Below are 6,968 nucleotides of genomic sequence, written 5' to 3' on the forward strand. Positions count from 1 at the left end.
ACAAGAGCTACTAGAGCCGTAGAGCTACTAGAGTCACCAAAACAAGAGCTACTAGAGCCGTAGAGCTACTAGAGCCACCATAATCAAGAGCCGAAAGGTTTCGGCCACCATAACAAAAACCAAGAGCCTCTCTAGTCAAATGGTCACCAAACTGTGTTGGTAATACCTAAAAAATTGTACAAGAGCATGTACAATTAGAAAACCACAAAAAAAGGAGCTGAAAGCTCTAAAAAATGATACATCGGTAATTGTACAATTAGGTCCTGTTCGGATGTCCGGGATTTGATTGGAATCGAAGGGAATTTTAGCTGATTGGGATTTTATTTCAAACACCTGTTCGGATGTCCGGGATTTATCCCATGCGTTCCCAACATTTTCCCAAAACAATTGCTAAGATAGTGTAATTTGGTGGGAAAAAGTACGCGGACTCCGACTGAATTAATTATTTCCTACCATCGTTGGATTGCTCTCTCTCCTCTCTTTATTGATCAAAATATAGGTTCAACCGACTCTCTCTCCTGCGAGAGTAATATCAATCAAAGAAGTACAAGCCGCTCCCCTCAAGGTCATATATAAAGATAACTTATATCTTTTATTTTTCATAGTGGGACTATACAACTTGGGTCCGGTCCGGGACATCCACCGTATTATTTGATTGATTGAAAATATTATTTGTCACTAACATTTGTTTGAGAATTTTATAAACATTATTATTTAAAATAAAATTTCAATTTGTGGTAAAAAATACATTATTGTTTTCAATTTTGTTAAAGAAATTTAAATAAAAATACACATTTTAGTAGTAAAAAAAGTAGTAATGTTTTTAGAAATGTTTCATCTATTTTGTGTTATTGTTTATTTTATTTTATTTAAATTACATTATTATAACTTTATTAATAAAAAGTTTGTACAATATCAAACATATTATAAAGAAAAATAGAATTTCCCATATCTAATCCTACAGTACAACCGAACACCAATTTCAGCACATTCCCATAATTAATCCTGTACGTATCCGTACCCATGGGTTCTCACTTTTTGAAAAATGGATTCCCATCCCCGTCAAATCCCATCCCGCACATTCCCCGGACATCCGAACAGGGCCTTACCTAAAAATAAACAATCAAACCGAGAGGAACCTTAGAGCCATAGAGCCTCATCCCTCGGTAAGAAAGAAAAAAAAAACTCTCAAACCGAGAGGAACCTTAGAGCCATAGAGCCTCATCCCTCGGTAAGAAAAAAAAAAAAAAAAACTCAAACCAAAGGGAACCTTAGAGCCAAAGAGCCTCATCCCTTGGTTAAGAAAAAATGATAAATCATACCAGAAAAATATTATTTACTAACCCAAATATTATCCAAGAAAGGTCAGAATATGGCCATATTGTTTGTTTTTTTTTTTAATCTTGTAGTTATTGATTCTAGCTCTAAATAAAAAAAAAAAACACAAAATAATGATTGGAGCTAAGAAGAAAAGAAAGGGGGAGTGTTAAGAAATATTGTTTTCCAATAAATATAATATTTCAAAGTTGAAAATAATTAATGTTTTTAGAAAATGGATTTTGTGTTTTTTGGAAACACTTAAAATAATTAAAAATTAAAATTTTATAAAAAAAAATCAAAATATTTTTAAATAAGTTAACATGATGAGTTGAAATTTGACTTTTTATCTTGATTTTATATTAATTTAGATACAAAGATCGGGTTACTGCGATTGTTTGAATTTTTAATTGTAGAAATGAAGAAATGGGAAGAAACCGAGGGATTGGAGCCAAAACTCTTTGAAGAAAATTGTAACACTGTGAACTTTTAAAATTCAGATTGAATTAAAATAATAAGTGGTTAAATCGAATTATATATATATATACGTATATACGAAATTAGTGACGTGGATGGTGAACAATAATTATACGATTAATTGTGTTAAGAGAGAGGAGCAATTGGGGTTATATAAATCATTTAAACAATATCGAACAAGTGGAGGGTTTATTTTGCAAAAATACCACTTACAAGTGGGGGCCCCTTGTCATTCCCTCCTCTTCCCCTCCTTCCTTTCCTTTCCTGCCCCCATCTTTTTTTCTTCTTTTCCTTTGTTTCCGCCAAGAGAGAAAGAACGAGAGAGAGAGAGAGTGAGAGAGAGACACCCCGGTGACCATTTTGCCCGAAAACCGAGATCTAGGAAGAGGAGCTCAAATCTCGCACATCCATCCGTTCCATTGGTAATTCTCATTTCTATTTCTCGCTCGTTTCGTGATTCCTTGTTTTTAGGGTTTCGGTGAAAACCCGTAGAATCGTACCAAATTGATTATTCCGTGCCTTTGTTGTTTCTAAAGTGTAAATTGATTGATTTCGTGTTCCAAAGTGCAACCAAATTTCCAAATTACGGATTTTCCCAAAAATTGATTAGGGTTTAAATTGTAAAAGTGCCGGAATTTAATAAATTGACCTATGGATAGATCCTAACGAGCACGGCTAGCGGGATTGACGAGCTTACCGAGTCGCGAGATCGCGGACCCTCTACGTGCCCTACATAACCAGGTGCGGGGGTTCACGGGATCTGTTTTGGGGTTTATTCGTAGAACTAAATAACGGTGCATATTATTATATTTATGTTGATTGCTTGATTTAAATAAACTGTGCATAGCATGTTGAATCTCTGATTGAAAGCATTTGTTGCCGCATTGCATGAATTGTGATATTAGTGTAATTGAATTGTATAACTGTTATGATTCTCATGTTGGTACGGTTTATCGATTGTTGATCTGTCGTTTTGAATAAGTGAGTGGAACCACAATATGACTTGGATTGATTGTGTGAAGTGAACAGTGTATCATAGTGGAAAGTCTAGCTAGCTACTAGACTTTCATCCAGGACCCTTATGCGCATCTGGAGAATGGCCCTAGTGAACCCAGTACCGGTTGGGTAAGGGAAGTGCAGTGTAATTTTAGGTAGAACTGTGGTTCAGTGATTCAGTGAAAGTGTCAGTGACTTCTTTTTGAGAAAAGTAATATTCTGTTGCATATTCGCGGAACATGCCCGTGAAATTTTAAGTGATGAATTGATGAGATTGTATGACTTGAAACCAGAACGATAGAACTGTTAAGCCGGAGGTGATCGATAGTTGATATCTGTACCTCATAACCAGACCTATATATATTATATCTGTGAAACCAAATCTTTTTGGAAATTCGTTGATTGATGTTGATGAGATGTGAATTGAAATCCGTTTGAATCGATTCCCGGTACATGTGCATTTATTATTAATGGTGAATAAATAAATAAATACCCTTTTGCTAGTGTATTTAGTTCTGGTGATGGATTTCTCACAAATCCAGTAGCCCTTTAAATTCCGCACTGAGAAAACGGATGACAGGTTTTCTCACCCCCTCCCCTCGGGGAATTTTTCCCTTTGAATTGATATGTGCAGGTAAACGCGAGTGAAGTGGGACTCGGGCTCGACACGTGAGTTTAGGCCGGGCTAATAGGTTATGCCAAACCCTTTTATGTCCATTTTGAATGTGTAGTTGAAACCGTAGTCGGTTATTTTGATGTATAGGTTATTATCGAACCGTATTATGTTATAAAACCCTAACGGTATGTTTTAAATAGTTGTTATGATTTAAATGTTGAAATTGCATTTTTAATGTCATTAAAAGGTCCAGTGAATGGGGAGTAATTGTTTAAGTATACGGGGATTTGATCGGGTTTGAAAACGGGGTGAAATTCCACGAAAATGGGCAAAGGAATGAAAAACAGTACTCTTATTGCGGGCCGCAATAACCCTATTGCGGGCCGCAATGAGAGCAGACAGAGGGAAGTTCGCAGGCTGACTTCCAACCAGGTCATTGCGGGCCGCAATGACTTTATTGCGGGCCGCAATGACTTTATTGCGGGCCGCAATGAATGGAGGCAGAGGCTCCCTTCAGAGGCTGGGAAATTTGGAAATTGTTGCGGGCCGCAATAAATTCATTGCGGGCCACAATGAATGGAGTTAGAGGCAGTTTGCAGAGGCTGGAAATTTTGGGAAGGGTTGCGGGCCGCAACAGCCCTATTGCGGGCCGCAATGGGTTCCCAAAAATACTGTTTTGGGTATAACTTAGCCAAATTAAATCGGTTTTGAACCAAACTTGTTTTAAATCAAATCATATGATAATTTGACTAATCTGGGCCGTCGGTTAAAGGATTTTGATGCCATTTGACTTCTTTGAAATAAAATTTTCCGGGCTCTATTGAGCGGTGCTTCGTAACCTCAGACAACGCTCGCAGGGGGCTGCCGCCCCCCTGCCACCCCCCGCATACTAATAGAATCAGGCCCACCCACATAAACATATATCAATATATATATATATATATCTGCATGAACAAAACCGCATTTTAAAACGAAACTGCGCGACCCCCTGTCCCGGGGTGTGACAAAAATACTAGCAAGCTTGGATTGATCGACATCTACAACCCGAGCTTGAGGGCGAATGTTAAAAATAATGAAGAAAGCAATGACCAACTTGCTAATATCTTCACCAAAAGATTGGACCCGAGTCCATTCAAAAACATCACAAGCAAGCTAGGATTGATCGATATCTACAATCCTAGCTTGAGGGGGAGTGTTGAGAAACAAGATCAAGATCTCAGATTTATACTCATCATTCATCAAGATGAAGGGCCAAGATTAATTTAGAAATTAAAGGCAGAAGAGTAGGTGGTACAACTGTACTAATAAATATCATTAATTGTAACAGTACCAACAGTACAAAAACTAGCCGTTAGACTTTGTAATATAAATAGGACTAAAACCTTGTAAAGAAAAAAATAATAATACATCAATACAGAAATGTATTTTTACATAAACCATTCTCTGTCTCTTCTCTATTTTCCTCTAAAACTCAACAATTAACATCTTAAGGCAGTGCATTACAGATGCATTTAGCAAAACATATAAATTAACACATGCGAGATGCGACACTCTTATTTCACCAGAATTAAAATCACAAAATTAAGTCCTTTGCAGTTAATTTAACCGAAATTATTTTTACGAAAATAAAACAGAGATCTGAAGTACGTAGTGACATTCGGAATAATTTGGAGGAGAAAAAAATATCCCTTACTCAGATTCCACTGTTATTTCGTTCTGAGGCTTAAAAATGAACAGGTTGAGTCTAGTGCAAATGGTCCAATAAGGAAGTGGAGGCAGGAGCGCTTCATTATTCCTCGCTCTGCCATTTTTTTTTTAATTTTTTGGAAGAAAATGTTTGCTCTGTATTTGCCGAGCCTCATTTTGTTTAGAGTACAAGGTTAGAAATTAAACCATTCAAATTTATATATCTACAAAGATTTTATATATTGAAGTTTCGATCTTACGATTTTTCTCAATCCCTACAAGTACATAATGTTGGAAAAAATATGAACTAACCAACTAATTTAAAATCTGAATTTTGATCAATAAAATAAATAAAAATTATATTAAAAATATAATCAAGAATATAATTAAAACTTTATTACCCGGAGCTGCAAAATGCGGACCTAAGGCAACTTCCCGTCCTAAGCGCAGGAATAATCGGTTAAGCTTGCCCCAAGTTACGCCGGTATTCCTCTACCTTCGGGCGCAACCGTGGTAGAGGTTGATGTAGCTTCTTTCAACAATGATAGCAGAATAATATGTTTTCTATAAAGAAAATATTTGTTTGTGGGAGAATAGAAATTAAATTTATGAATTATAGAGCTAATAGGAAGAGCAAGAGAATATGAATTGTTGGATAGTTAGCTCTTCAAGTATCATGTATTATTTATAGACATTGATACCAATAATTTTATACATTTATGAGAATTAAAATGATATTCATTCTATTACCGTTTTGTATTAAAAGAAAATAAACGGTCAAATATGAATGAATGGTTAGCATATGCAGATCAACCAAAATAGAAATTGATTTTAATGCTTGCGCATGCTATTCTCAATTAATTCAATTGATTAAAATGAGTAACTGGCAAGATTTAAACAATTGTATCATTGAGACCATGGACAGCTCCCGTTTACTTATTTTATTTGATTCGATCTTCTGTTGCCAAACAGTGAGCTTTTATGTACAAATTGTATCAATGAAATTAATTCACAGATAGCTCTATAATTCATAAAGTTAAAAAACCGTTAATATTAAAATAAATATTATTTAAATTTTGAGTTTTAAAATAAATTTCTAACACATAATACAGGGGCGGATTCAAAATTTATGTGGATTCAAACTCATTAATTTATCGGGTACACAATTTCAACTCAATCCCTATATCTATATTTATTATAAAATATGTTATATTTATAAAATCGATTGACGCAGTATTGAAATATTTTTAGTAAGATAATTAAAAATTTGTTTAGCACAATTTAAAGTGGAACTGTTCTTAGTCAATTAGCAAATTGAAGTCAAAATTTAGATAAAAATTTAAACAAAATATAAGTGTTGAATAATAAAAAGCACAAAAAGTTCGGCCAATCCATTTTTTTAAAATTCTAATAATAAGTCCTACCGTCAGATCTTTCTTATTCTCTTTCATTCTATTTACGAAATATAGTATCGCATATTCGAAAAATAACAATTTACACATAATCGATCAAAACTTAGAAGAAATAAGTTCAAGAATCGGACTAACTCAAACCATAAGTAGACACTACATCAAACTAGAGGTAGACACATTGAACAATTAATATTGAATTAAAAATAAAAAAATTCAAATCCAAGAATAAGCACTTACCTAATTCAATTTATACATATATACATATTTCAAATTTGTTGAACACTCGCACCCCACGTATAAAATCCTACTGTTATACCAAATATTTGAACCCCACGTACAAAAAGCCTACTGTTATACCAAATACTTACACCACGGCTACATACATACATACATACATACATACATACATATATACATACATATACAAATAGAAGATGAGAAGCGAAGAAATGCATGAGAGATGG

The 6,968-nt window shown here is 34.6% G+C and overlaps 1 long non-coding RNA gene across 1 annotated transcript; it reads left to right on the forward strand.

Moving 5' to 3' along the window:
- On the forward strand, positions 1-1,228 carry LOC144560495 (uncharacterized). Its single transcript, XR_013513408.1, has 2 exons — positions 1-260; positions 1,176-1,228. It is a non-coding gene; the product is annotated as an uncharacterized LOC144560495 (long non-coding RNA).
- The last annotated feature ends 5,740 nt before the right edge of the window (positions 1,229-6,968 follow it).

Source organism: Carex rostrata, chromosome 10, assembly GCF_964058835.1.
Source record: "Carex rostrata chromosome 10, lpCarRost1.2, whole genome shotgun sequence".
In the NCBI taxonomy this organism is placed as follows: Eukaryota; Viridiplantae; Streptophyta; class Magnoliopsida; order Poales; family Cyperaceae; genus Carex; species Carex rostrata.